Raw genomic sequence first — 14,050 nt, 5'->3', positions numbered from 1 at the left:
CAAAATGTTCTTTTGGTTAGTGTATTAATGTTGTAATTAGCATGTCATTATGCTACAGTGTTGAGTAGTAACTAAAAACATGTGCTGAAAATAGGTATTCAGAGTACTGTATTGTTACCTTTATTTTACCAGGCAAATCAGATTCTGATTTACAATGTTTACCTGGCCAATTTTTTTGTAACTGTGTAACTGTCAGTACACTTACTCTCTTTTATTTGGTTGTATTCGGAATACCGTTTTCTTTCTTTTATAAAATCAAAGGAATACATTGCTATATTTATTAATTTCATTTAGGCTTCAATCTGTACAAGTGCAATTATTTATTTTATTATCAGTGATACATACTATATAATGCTACTCAATATAAAGGTAATGCAATATTCAGTATTCTAAAACTAAACACATTTTTAAGGCTTTAAACAATGATATATCATCAATCAAAATACAGTGTGCACCTGGGATTGTTGTTTTTATTTTATTTTATTTATTCACCTTCCAGAAGCCCACCTGGGCACCATCATCCAATGTAATCCTCCTTCCACTTTTATTAGTTAACATAGGGCTGCCGACCTCGAGAGGGAATTGGTGCGTTGTTGACTTGTTGGTAACATGAACATTGAACATTTTACACAAATCAATCTACTTTAGAGCATCTTTTAGCAGTGAGATTTTCCTGGATTGGAAGTGCCTTTACAACAGAAGTGCTGATCCATGACAAAAAGAGGCACAAGTGGGCAGAATAAGGTTAAATACAGGGGAAGACCTCGATGAGAAAAACGCTCCTTTTCATGGCTACCCTATGTTCACAAAACACACTTATAAAAAGTACTGAATATCAAAATAAAACCATCAATAATTTATACACAATATCCCATACAATATGGAATAATGTTGTGGGTAATCTTTAACGTTTGCCTTAACTTCATCAAATGGCAAAAGATTATCACATTTTTTACATTGTTTTGTTCCATAGATTTGGAGCAAATTAGCCGAAATCCTTCTTATCCAATTCTGTGTTGATACGGCGTGACTGTAAAATAAACATGTCCTGAGATCCTAATCTATGAATACTTAATCTGATGTTCAACTATTTCAAATGAACACAGTTTTGTTGGATAGAGTGATTGTACCTTTCTTGACCTTGAATTGAATAACACAACATTTTTGTACAAACCCTTTCATCCACGTGTTTTCTTTACCCCCTGTCCTCATTTGAATTGAATTCAAGTTTCAACAGGCTGAAACCAATCAGTTGCTCTTTTCCTCACTTTGGTCTCTACCATTCTACATTTTCAAAACAAACAATTTACTGGGAACAATTGCACTAAAACATCACTAAGGAGCAGGAATGTTGATTTGCGGGTTGGTGTCGTCGGCAGCAGCCAGGAAGCAAGCAAGACGTGATAGCAGCCATTATGTACAGTTTAATTCTGACAGCTGCAAATGGAGGAAGAGACAAGTAAATGATTATGAACCACAGGGTTTGGAGGAGGGTGACGAAGATGAAGGGTTAGACTGGTAAACACTGACATCATGGCCACTTTTAGACTGTTTTAACAAAGCACTTTAAAATATATGGCTTTGTAATTTCCTTGCGCTGTCTTAGAGCGTCTCAAAATAAGCTCAAATACAATCTCAATACACCTATTAGCGTATTATGATGCTATTATTACCATTATTCCTAGTCATTAACTCACTATTTCTTGTATAAGCCTTCACAAATATCTGTCTCACAATAGCCTGCCGCAGCTGCAGTCAATAGCTCTCAGCCCGGTGTATTTTTAGCCCATCAAAAATGATTGATTTCGATTTGCGGATGATTTATTGTAGTGTTTTCAATAGTGCTAATAGCATACTCCAAAGAGTGATGTGCTCAGCTTCTCCTTCTTCTCTGGTACAGCCATGCAGCGCAGAACAGAACAGAGGACACAGACTGTTTGACCTTCCTGTCTTGTCGTTCGAGGACGCTCCGCACCTCGATGCTGTGAATTCATTTGTAGCACGCGCAGGGCTAAAATCAGACCACGGATAGGGAACAGAGAGGTTTGGATTGTGTGTCCATCATTTAAAGAGTGATTTTAGAGGGAGATGAGGCGCATAGAGGTGGGCTTTGACTCCACCTGCAGTTCTCACTGAGCAACAGGAAAACTGTAGTGTCATTACATTCACTTTTAAATATACATCATATTGGTTCATTATTCATTTTAAATCATTATTCCAAACATTTGTTATACTATGTGATAGAGGTGGGTAACATATTGAAATTTAATTTTGTGAATGTTGTTTTGAACATATGCGAAATTTACAGAAGTAGCATTTAAGGGTTTAAGGATATTTCTCCTGGATTGACATAATATTGTCTGAATACAGCCCAAAGGTTACTAATATAATTACCTGTATGATCAAAATGAAGAAAGTAAGTATACATTATGAAATAATAAAAAAAATGCCATCATATCCAACCAGAATAATTGTGTTTATTTAAATGAGCTTTAATAAAAAGGCTACAGTTCACAAAATAAAATGTCAAGGGCTTTAATAAAAAGCTCCAGTGTTTCTCCTGTGTCCCTAAATGTCAACCCTGATTTTCACCCCTCAATATTTAAAATGATAGAACAAACATAGATTTGAACAATTCTGACATTAGGCAAAGCTGCATGAATTGGGCTGCAAGATTAACTGCAATTGAAGCAAATTGACAAAAGTACCATAATTTCCTCCACAACTATTTATTTTATTCGTTTTTCAGTTTAGTGGCCCATTTCAGTCCAACTTTGAACAGAATTGTATTAGAACATAAATTGCAAATGTAATCGCAATCTTATACTATACTTATACTATACCCCGGTTTTAGATTCATAATAATGTACCAATGTTGTCAGTTAAATTGCTCCTTTTGCAGTTTTGGGCAGTTATAGCGCAGACTAGACAAAGCAGCTTGAACACGTGAAAAACCTCATCGACCGTTCTAAACAGTCTCCTTGTGCACCATTTGTCACAGGTAAATGCACCGAGCTGCCTTTAAACTTGGGAGACATTTTGGCAGAGGGCACTTTGATTGTGCCTGTAGAGGCCAACGCACAAAATAGCATTGCGTTCTCTCTTTCCCTTTCTCTCTCTCACCTTTTCTCTCTCTCTCTCTGACAGTCCAGCCCGGGTGATGACAAGGTATATTTTAGACTCTGTGGCACTACACCAGACAGGGCCCGAGCACCATAAACAGCTTTTGAAGTTGCAGGTTCTCGACCAGCTTTTAATGTTCTCCAGGGAATCTTTATTTCATATTTTGGCTATTCCTGTTTACATTCATGCATAAATAATTAAGACACATTGATTATACATTAACAACTTTGCTCCTAGATTGTTCTACAGGAAAGAAAGGCAGCTTTAAGGCAAAACACTACAGACAAAACAGTGGTCAGTGGTCACACATTTGACTTCCGCTTAGACTAAAATATGGAATCAGGTTCCATTTTTCAAGGTCTTTCTTTATAGAGGAAAAAAGGGACGTATAGTTTTTTCCCTAAAATGTTTGACAGGTCCTTGTAGAAAACCACACGTATTATTTGGGAGGTTCTATTTGCCATTTAAATTGGTTGTTCATTCTAACTGTCAAAGGGGATTGCCAGTCATATAGAATTTTAAAAGTTTGTATCCAGACTTTTGGCCAATATTATCAAGGAAATGCATCACTTTACGTATGAAAAGCTCTGTCTTGGTCAGAAACAATAAGACAGCATCTGCTTTGTTCTATCTCGTAAATTGTAACGCCAGGAATTGTTTCTATCTAATATATCGGGCCAATGGTTTAAAGTACAAACCGAACAAGAGGGGTGACCAGACACAGCCCTATCTCACCCCTCTTTCCAAAGTCAGTGGATCAATCATTTATATTCTTGATGTTAGAATATCGTAAAGGGCCCCAAGGTTAATTAGATTTTTTGTCCTGTTCACCTGCATCGTCTCACCCGTTGAGAACACATTTCCTCCCATAGTCAAGGAAAGAATCAGTAGTTATTAGATATGTATGCATGCTTTATTACGGTTGTTGAGTTTACAAAGAACAAACTGCATACATACATACAATACAACAACAATGTTCCTCCATGAATGCCTGCTGCATCCTGTCAGCGCTCTCCATCTTAAGTCTTCTGACGTGTTTGGCGCTGCTATGTGCTTGGCAGATGAAAGGCGGTAAAATGCAGGTGATGCAGATGCAGGTGACAGAGTGAACTTCACAGGTGTCACTCCACTCTGCTGGAGTGTTCTGTGTCCCTGTGAGCCTTCAGCACAGCTCAAATGTCACGCTTAGATGTGGGCCTTACCTGCAGTGTACACATTCTGCTACTTTTAGACGTCTGAGAGAGAGAGGGAGGGCCGTGTGCAAGCCTGGACTCAGGTGTGCGATGCTCAAATTGGCTATGTTTAGTCAGTGTTGTGCACAAACTCAGCTGCTGAGGAGAATGTATGTGAGCGGCAACGGAGGCCTATCATTTTGTTTTTCTAAAGCCTTTCTAAAGCAAGTTAAAAGATATGGATTAGTTCATGGCTTGATATTATCATTAGCCAAATGATGGTAGCTTTTTTTATTGTTACTCATTATAAACTCAGTCAGTCCCAGTATCCACTTTGGCCACTTGCATAGTACATCTGCCTGAAGAGTGGGTCCAGCTCGCCTCCGACGGTGCCTCATCTACCTGAAGAGTGGGTCCAGCTCGCCTCCCACGGCCCCTCATCTGCCTGAGGAGTGGGTCCAGTTCGCCTCCGACGGTCCCTCATCTGCCTGAAGAGTGGGTCCTGCTCGACTCCGACGGTCCCTCATCTGCCTGAAGAGTGGGTCCAGCTCCAGTCTCCTCGTGTCCGTCTGTCCGTCTGTGAGAGTCGGATCTCTCCTTCACTGGAACTCCTCCAGGTTTCTACGCTTTTTTCCCAAAGAGGTTTTTTTTGTAGTTTTTCCTGGCCGAGAAGGAGAGTCTAAGGACAGAGGACCCTGGGACATCGTCCCTCGCCACCACAGACATTGTCTGACTTCATCGCCACCACAGACATTGTTGATTCATTTCTCCCTGTGGCCCTCAGAGGCAACTGTTGTTGTGATTTTGGGCCTTACAAAAATAAATTGATTTGATTTGATTTGATTTGATAGCAAGACATATTATAATATGAGCCATGTTTTTGGTTTGAATATATCCCTGTCCAGACACTGAAGCAATGCAAAATGTACAATAAATTACCAACCAAAAAAGCAAATCCAATGTACATGCAAACCCTGTGTGGCAATTATTTTATTTTTTTCCAAGACCAAAAAGCTGAAACGTTTTTCCCCATTTTTTTCCCTGTTATATTCACATGTAACATTATATTCATATGTAACATTATGCTTTTCTTTTTTGGACATAATTTGGAAGAATTTCGATCATACGGCGTCTTATTATGGCTACTCACATTACTAGTCGGAAGTATACTATTCTTGCCATAGGTTTCACTTAGTTGAACACTAGAAAATACTTGAATGTCAGTGTTTGGCTCAACCCACCTTTCCTTTGTTATCCACAAACTCGCTCCTCTCTTTTATCTCTTTTCTCCTCTGAAAAAAGACAGCAGCTCGTGTGACAGACATTTCCAAATTAAGATCATTATCAATGTAGTCCAAATAAGGCGTGTGTGATGCGATGGTGCCTGGAAGCGCTGCGCGTGATTGGCTGCTGCTCTCAGCTAAATCAATATGGCTCTTTGTAAGCTCAGGTCTATTTGTCCCGATGTTAATCTCTGCTCTGAGGCCACAAGTGCTTTACATGTACACGCCGGTCAAAAGTTTTACAACACCAACAGTTATTCATATAGTTATACGAGAGATGGCATGAAAAAATAAAATTGATTGCCTAATAACTAATAAAGAATTAGCAGATGTACCCATTGAAAGTCTTTTTCATTCTTAATAATTACCCTCTCAGCTCCAATACCTCTGTGTCATGGGGTGGTCTTGAAATGGTCTTCAGAGTCTTCAGACCATTTCAAGTGTTAAAGGTGGTATGCGCATGCGCACTCCCCCGTGCGGACTGATACAACACACACGTGCGTTTGTCTATTAGCGCAACGGAGCGCATCGCATCGCTCGTCTCCCGTAGATTTCTGTCCACTTCTGCGTCAGCTCGAACTGTCTTTCTCCGTCTTCATTTTGCCCCGTACACTGAGGGAACTATATTATGATAGATCCATGCGCTTAGGCACGCGGAAACGTGAGCACGAACCGCACGCGACTGCAGGTGAGCGGTAGGTACGTTTTATGATTGATACGTGGCAGGACAAATGATTTATCCACGCCACGAGGAAATATGATAAAAATTGCTGAAAAAAATCGTCCATACCACCTTTAAGATCAGCTTCAGGTTTTGGCATTAGCTGGTCAGAAGTTATTATATTGGCTCGCACAAACATAGTGCTGTGTTCTTAACTCACCATTAAGGGGTTGGATTTATTTGAGAATGAAAAATGTGTGTGTTGTAGAACTTTTGGTTTAACATCACAACCCAAAGTGCCAAGTGTGTTCCGTGTGAGTGTGGACTCAGGGAGAGGTGTGGCACTGCAGAGGGCAGCATGTCCCTGTGCGGGGCCCAGGCGCGGCTCACAGCTGTGTGGAGCAGATGCTCCAGGCTGCAGCGAAGGCCTCTGGGACAGGAGCGTTCTGCCCTCCAGGGGACCACACTCTGTCTGTTGGAGAACACTGCACCGCGTTTGTCACACGCTTAAAGGTTGAATGGACGATTTTTTTGGCCTTAATCTGAGTCTTATTTCCTCGTGGCGTTAGTCCTGCCACGTATCAATCATAAAACGCACCTACCGCTCACGTGCGGCTCGTCCCCATGAGCAGCACGTTTCCGCGTGTCTAAGCGCATGGATCTATCATAATATAGTTCCCTCAGTGTACGGGACAAAATGAAGACGGAGAAAGACAGTTCGAGCTGACGCAGAAGAAGGTGGAAATCTACGGGAGACGAGAGATGTGATGCGCTCCGTCGCGCTAATAAACAAACGCACGTGTGTGTTGTATCAGTCCGCACGGGGAAGTGCGCATTGCACTTCCGCCTGAGTTCTCAAATCGCTGGAAAATTGTCCATTACGCCTTTAAGTAAGGCGACTCGTCGTGGAATGTAGCTCCATTGACAATAAGGTATTTTGAATAATCTCTCAAAAGCTTAACCAAGTGCAATCACAGACTAGACGAGTTGGGGGGCCACGAAACAGAGACTAGACAAGACCTCACATTTAATTTATTTCATATATATTTGCTGCTATCCAAAATTAACCCTCTTTTTATCTTGTTTTTTATTAAGAAGAAGCTGCTCTATTTGGTGACTAATAAGAGTTTAAAAACAGTAATAATATTTTAGTTTAGTCAATATAATTACATTGGCATAAATCCAAGTTGGATGTGCCTTCATGCATATATCTTCTAATTTGAAATAAAATTGTATTAATGGTTAAACATAATTGGTAAATAAAAATCATCTAATCTAGGGATTTGCATTCACAAGCAGTGTAGTTAAATTCACAGTAAATGTGGCACTGTGCTAATCCACATGGAAGTGGTAAGTAAACTTTGATGATATATGTTGTAGGGGAGTACTGTAAACAAATCAATTGTTCCAGGCTCTTAGAAGAGGAAGCAGCCCTGGCAGAAGCAGTGTTTATGGAATTTGAAGCAGACAGACATTTTGTGGGCACTGAGCCGATCAGGTGGATGTGCCGTAAGTAGGACCATAATACCATGATGCAAGTCAGTGTAAGGCCGTATAGGAAAACCTGCTATACTTAGAAATAATATTAGGCATATAAGACAGAGATGGCTTTCAAGAATAACTTCAACTTCAATCTCCCTTTAATGTGCTTCTTTCAGTGATTGAAATACTTTTTTCATTATTGGTTGAAATTGTCCACATTAAATTTGTCCAAACCAAAAACTCGTCCGTTTTAAAAAGTGAAAGACAAATTTATTCTCACTATAGAGCCACCCAGAAGGACGATTTACCATTTGTCAATATGCTCAGGGCTCATTGTTTTGTCGCCCTGGGGCTGCATCATAATTTAAAAAACATTGAACATTGTTGATTACTCCATTTATGTCTGTTCTGTTTTTCTATTTATTGCATTGTACTAAATATTTTCCTCCTTTCAAAGAGGGTCACGAAACTGTGAGGGAGCAGAGAGACAAATCATTGTTGTAAGCGTTTCTTGATTCCAAAATCTAAGCACGATTCTTCAATTCTAAAAAGTTACAATTGTGATTGGACATATTATGGGTCTGAGCGATATCAGACATAATTCACTGCGGTCATTAAATGCTAGCAGTGTCGCTCGTGGGCTCTTCTTCGCTCCATACAGGCTTGACCAGGCATGTCTGAGAAAAAAATGGTGTGTCCAAAGCAAAAGGCCAGCGCTGTCAGCTGTGTGCCTCTTCACAATGGGATAATCTGGGCCGACTGTCGATAACTGCCTGGCCTTTCTGCGGCTGGACCTGAGGAGAGCCGCACAGGGCCAAATCTGCATTCACGTCTCCGCAGCCCCGCACCTCGCCTCAGAAGCAAACGACTTGCACTGGTTTACCACACTGTTGCATATTGTTCCAGTGTCAGTGCTTCACCCTGATGTAACTCCTCCTCAACCAATGCCCAGATAGGAACATACGAATCAATAGCTCCGTTCCGTTTGTCCATCAGTGAAGAGATGAAGGCATAAAATGAAGTTAGACAATCATTTTTAAAAAGCACAAGCCTGAGTATGCATGTGTAAATGCACAAAGAAATCATCTGTTAAAATTCATTAGCTAAGCTTCTGTGAACACAAAATGACAAGACATTAAATATGTATTATTTATGAAATGCCGGTGCTCTCTGAATAGTGTGTCTAGTGCTGTTAATTACTCAGCCATTCATTCAGAAAAGATTATTTCAAATGGAAAGTGAAGGCAAGGCTAGACAGCAAAAGAGCTGTTACTCCTTTTCCTTTCACGCTATTTTTAAATGACATTGGTGAAAATGGGGGGAAGCTAATTATGGTACAGCACTAAGATTCAAAGCTAATTTGAGAAGCAGCCATGTCAGGTTTATTGACATCTTGTGCGGGAGTGATGTGGTTTGATGGCCTCCGAGGGGTTGGCGCAGGGGGCGACAGGGGACTGACTTGCTCCATGCAGATATGAGAAAATCAACCGTTGGGAATAGATTTTTATAAGCGCCTATTCCCAGAACGGCCCGTTTGTTGACTGCAGAAAGAGCAGGCTAATTCATATGTATTCAACAGGGCTGCTTTGTGGAGCGTGTGAATGGATTAATCTGCCAGTTTTGCTAATACTATTGTTTGGATCGCATATGCTGCTTTTGTTATCCAGATTTTTTATTGTTGTATCAGGCAGATCATTTTCATCACGGGAATGATGGTTGAGAGAGACAGACAAGGTGAGGACGTAAAGGCATCGCAGAATATTGTTGGAAAAAGAAAAGGCTTTTACTTTTAGAAGATAAACAACCCCACAAGTGTAAAGATTACCGCATAAGGAACGTTTCACATATGATTTTTGTTATTAAACCCTGAGACAGTAAACAGTGTGTCACAAAAAGAAACTATAGTGTATTCTGTAAATAAACAAAATATTGATTAAAAAGTATATATTGTTTTGGAAAACTTGTGACAGAATATAATCACATAAGAAGTAAAACATTAAAATTGTGAATATTATAGAAGCAAATAAAAGGTGATTTATACTGAAGCTACACCCTAAAAAAGTAAACCTTAATGTAAAGTGCTCTTTTATTTGTCCGTTTGTTGAATTGCCACCGTTTTCCATTCAGAAAGTTTGACAATGTGAATAAAAGTTAATTAAGATTTCCACAGTTGTTGTTTTCATTGTGGCAATAATCATGTAAAAGTTGAATGTTTCTTTTCTCAATAATCGTGTCTCTAAAATTGTGTATTGTATAATCACATCACATGAATATAAACGAGATGTCTCAGTATTCCCAAAATTCAGTCATATTAAAAATGATAAATGGGTGAAATGTTTACGGTTTGTGTCACTGACTCCATATTGCTAAAACTGTTTGGTCCCATGATGCAGAATGAGGTGCATTGTACAGACAGAGTGTTGTTTAATGTATCTCTCTAGGAGGCTGGAGCAGATGGTATTATCCAACACACTGGTGGATCTTTCATGGTCATGTCGCTGTAGATGTGATTTTAGCGTTCAGAGCGCTGGAGTCTGCTCTGTGCCTCTGATACTGTGGAGTGTGAATAATTCGGGGGAAAAACCAGTCGCACTGTGTTACAAAAATAACTAGTCACAGCAGTAGAACACGCTACTTCATTGATCCACATCTTAAACTGCACTTTGTCTCTGACTCACAGGAAGCGTAAAGGCCTTTGTTTCCAAAAGAAAACTCAAATTAAAGTGTATATGACAGCTACACTTATAGTGCTATTGACATCTAGTGCCAGTCCAGTAATCTTGTATCAAACTTTTTCTTTATGTAACCTAATGTATGTGTTTCTTGTATCTACCTTTGTAGTTTGAAGTTCAGAGCCTGGATTTGGACCTTCTCTAGACGAGGGCTAGATTAGGTCTGTTTTACATTCCACGCTCTGTTCAAAATAGTTCAAAGTAGAAAAGACAAGGCCATGTCCCTCTCTTCTTGCAATATTTGTGACCAACTACTTTTGTTCAATCGCTCCATTTTGGCCGGATTGGGTCTCTTAAGTCTAGTGTTGTCAGATTTTGATACCAAGAATATCCTTGAATTTGATACTACGGCGATAATATTTTTTTTAAAGCTCTTTTTTAGGTCAAGGTCAAGTTTTTTTCATCAGTAACATAAACATAACATAATGAAACATAACACAGAGAGAGAACAAAACAAGTAATAAAGGCACAAGACATTAAAAAGAGTGTATGTCCCATTTAGTTATAAAATAATATTAATGGACTAATTTTTGACACAAAATACTTTCTTTATTTGACCATGTTGTCTTATACTATTTCAGATAAACGTCAAAATCATCCTAAATCTGTCCAGGAAAGACCACATTTTGTCCTGTTTATGTGATTTTTGTGTTTTCTTTTGTGTTTTTTGGGGGGCATTACTACCTGCTCATATGAGTATAGTTTTGTTACTAGTTTTATGAGCGATTAGTATCTGAGTTTCTTTATTTCTGGACCAAAGTGTTTATTCGACAGTACAGCAGTGTTAAACGTGACGAGAGAGGGCCGTCTCACAGGTTCAACGCTCTTAACCACTGCACCACCGGAGAGTGGCGCAGTATCTAATTTTTACTCGCGATAACCCTACTTAGGTCCTATATCACAGTGGTTCTTGGAAAGGCGTGTCACTAAGGAAGATATCTGCATGCTTGCAAATGTTCTTAAAACCTGGATCACTAACGGTGCAAGTAAAAAAGTTTTGCACAAACTTGCAAACTCCTGACCATATATTTAACCATTCGAGACTCTCTCCAGGCCACTGTGCAGCACTATATTTTATCATCAGCCTGATTAGTTTTATTTTCCAACTCGGAGCTAAACGGGAGCGGCAGTGCTTTCAGGCTCCGTGGATCCTCCTTAAAGGCAGTCACCTGGCAAAGTGGGACCGAGCTCAGGGCATTTATCCACTTAAAGAGTGCCACCCCGATGATGTCAGTAACAGATGACTGCGAGACACCCCCGTTCCATTGCCACGCCGTGGCTTTGGTCACCCGGAGCAGGAGGCGGCGGTGGCAGTGCGGGCATGGGCAGATAATTATCAGTATAAATGAAGCCCCGCGAACGATGCGCACTGTTGGGTCCCCTGATCTAGTCTCCAAGGCAACCTTAACACACTCATTTGTTTTGTAGATGAGTAATTACACCCAATTAGTGGCCAGTGGGGAAAAAAAGAGGCGTCCAAGAAAGGGCCATTGTTCTGGATAGATTGTGTGAATATTAATAGTCAGGCGGTGGGTGATATGATGGGTGATAGTGGTGCAGCTGTGAGCCCGCTCTGCTCTGCCCGGTCCAGTCCTGTGCGCCGCATCAGGTGGACACTGATGAAAATATATGGCTCTGACAGAGACAGAGAGCGAGAATGATCCAGCTGCCCGCCTCCACACAAGCCAGCCATGTTTTAGATGAGCCTGCCACAACACACCTGTAACTCACGAACTTCAGGAAAAAAACACTGCATTGTAAAAGAGTGTAGAGAAACGTACACGTGAAGCTGCGACAATTTGAATGCAAGTGAATTGAGAAGTTCACAGGTGACAATAATCTTGAATAATCATACAATGATGTCACTTCTCACAATTTTAACTCTGAAATGTAGCGTTTTGTTCCATTATCAAGTGCAATAGTCTGGAGTTTAATCAAATAGATAATGACAATATTCTCTTAAATACATGGTGTATTCATAGTACTTCAAATTACTCTCATGATCTATTTTAAGTACGGTATTTCACCCTTACTGTTCACAGTTATTCATAAGATAACTCTCTTACGATATTATCTAACATAAATTAGCATTTTACATGTGAATTTGCAGCCTCACCCAAACATTTTTAATTTTTTCTGTATAATACATTCTTATTTAGCATTAATAGTGTTATTCTTCTCCATATTATGGTATAAAGCTGTATATTCAGTATTATTACCTCCTCATTATGCAAAATGAAATCAAACACTGGGTACAAAAGTAAATGCGTCTGTGTAAACAGCGTTATGGCAGCACTCTTTCAGCGCTGACAGCCCTGGCTCCTGCCTCACTTCTCTGATCCGAACTGGTGACACATTTTGGATGGACTCCTCACATATTTCCAATAACACCCCTTGTGCTGTTGTCAAATGTTTTTTCCCTTTTATTATAAATATTCGATTGATCCTGTTCTTCTCATTAGCAAGGCCAATCAATTTGCTTTGACATTTGTCAAAGTGAAGTAAATGCAATGATTGGTTCTTGAGCTTTGTTCAATGTGTCAGCCATTATGTGACGTTACGTGGGAAGCCTGCCGTATTTGGAGCCTATAATTTGATGAGTGGGCACGCGAAGATCAGAGTGACAAAAAGCACTGGCGTAGCGCGAGACACGGCCCCGGCTTACGTTCCATTTGGCACAAGTGGACTGCCTCATAGTGAATAGGCGGAGGTGAAGTGCCTTTGAAAAGGGCTAATGCTCGCTCCAGGAACCAAATAAAAAACACACAAAGCCAAAGGGAATTCCAGCTATGGTTAAAGTTGCCAATCTGAGTCACCCCAAGTAGATTAGCCACGTTATCAAAGCCGTGCGGAGAGAGAGACGATTCTTTTAATTGCACTCCTTTATATGAGCAGCTTGTCTCAGATTAAGGGGACGAGCAATAAATGTCACCAAGACTTATTGCTGAATGACATTTGCTAAACTGCTGATAATCCGCCGTCTGTGTCAAAGGAGGGATCGGTACAAAGAGGCCAGAGAAGGACGCGCTCCGAACACTTAGGGCACTCCTGTTATCAATAAATAACAATATCTTCTGATTCTGTGGGTCAGAATAAAGGCTCTAAATGGATTATTGATTGTTGCTTTGAGTCTCTTTGGTGCTAATTGACATCTTTCTTAAGGTATGTTGGCCAAGAATATAGCTTTGAAATGAGAAATACATTGAGCTTAGTGTGGTAATGACATGCTACAATGAATCAAAATGTAAGCCACATCAGGCCGTCGTCAGGCATCTCACAACATGATTATTTCTGTAGCTACATGCCTTTTACTGCGTCTTGGAAAATCAAACAGAATTGTCTTTACGAGTTAGTCCTGAACATAAGTAATTTAAGATGTCGGCGTGTGCTTTAAAATGTTATTCAGTAGCGGTAATTCAATTCCATATGCTAACATTATATTTTTATGGTGTAAAGTATAAGCCGTAGCACACAGCTTATATGGAGCTTAACGGTGATCGCCCACTGCTTAGTTCCAGAAGTACATTTCACATAGACTTTCTGTAAAAAATATAATGTTAAATGTTGGAAATCTTGCTTGGCATGTAAACACCACAA

At 40.0% G+C, this 14,050-nt stretch overlaps 1 protein-coding gene across 18 annotated transcripts in view; it reads left to right on the top strand.

The window, feature by feature from the left end:
- Positions 1-14,050, top strand: part of msi2b (musashi RNA-binding protein 2b) — a 293,043-nt gene that overhangs the window by 263,849 nt on the left and 15,144 nt on the right. The window lies entirely within an intron of this gene.

Source organism: Eucyclogobius newberryi, unplaced genomic scaffold (genome assembly GCF_026437365.1).
Source record: "Eucyclogobius newberryi isolate DKJ021-1_F unplaced genomic scaffold, fEucNew1.0.hap1 SCAF_15, whole genome shotgun sequence".
Classification (NCBI taxonomy): Eukaryota; Metazoa; Chordata; class Actinopteri; order Gobiiformes; family Gobiidae; genus Eucyclogobius; species Eucyclogobius newberryi.
Note: the sequence above shows the minus strand (reverse complement) of the source record. Positions and strands in the feature narration are given on the sequence as shown.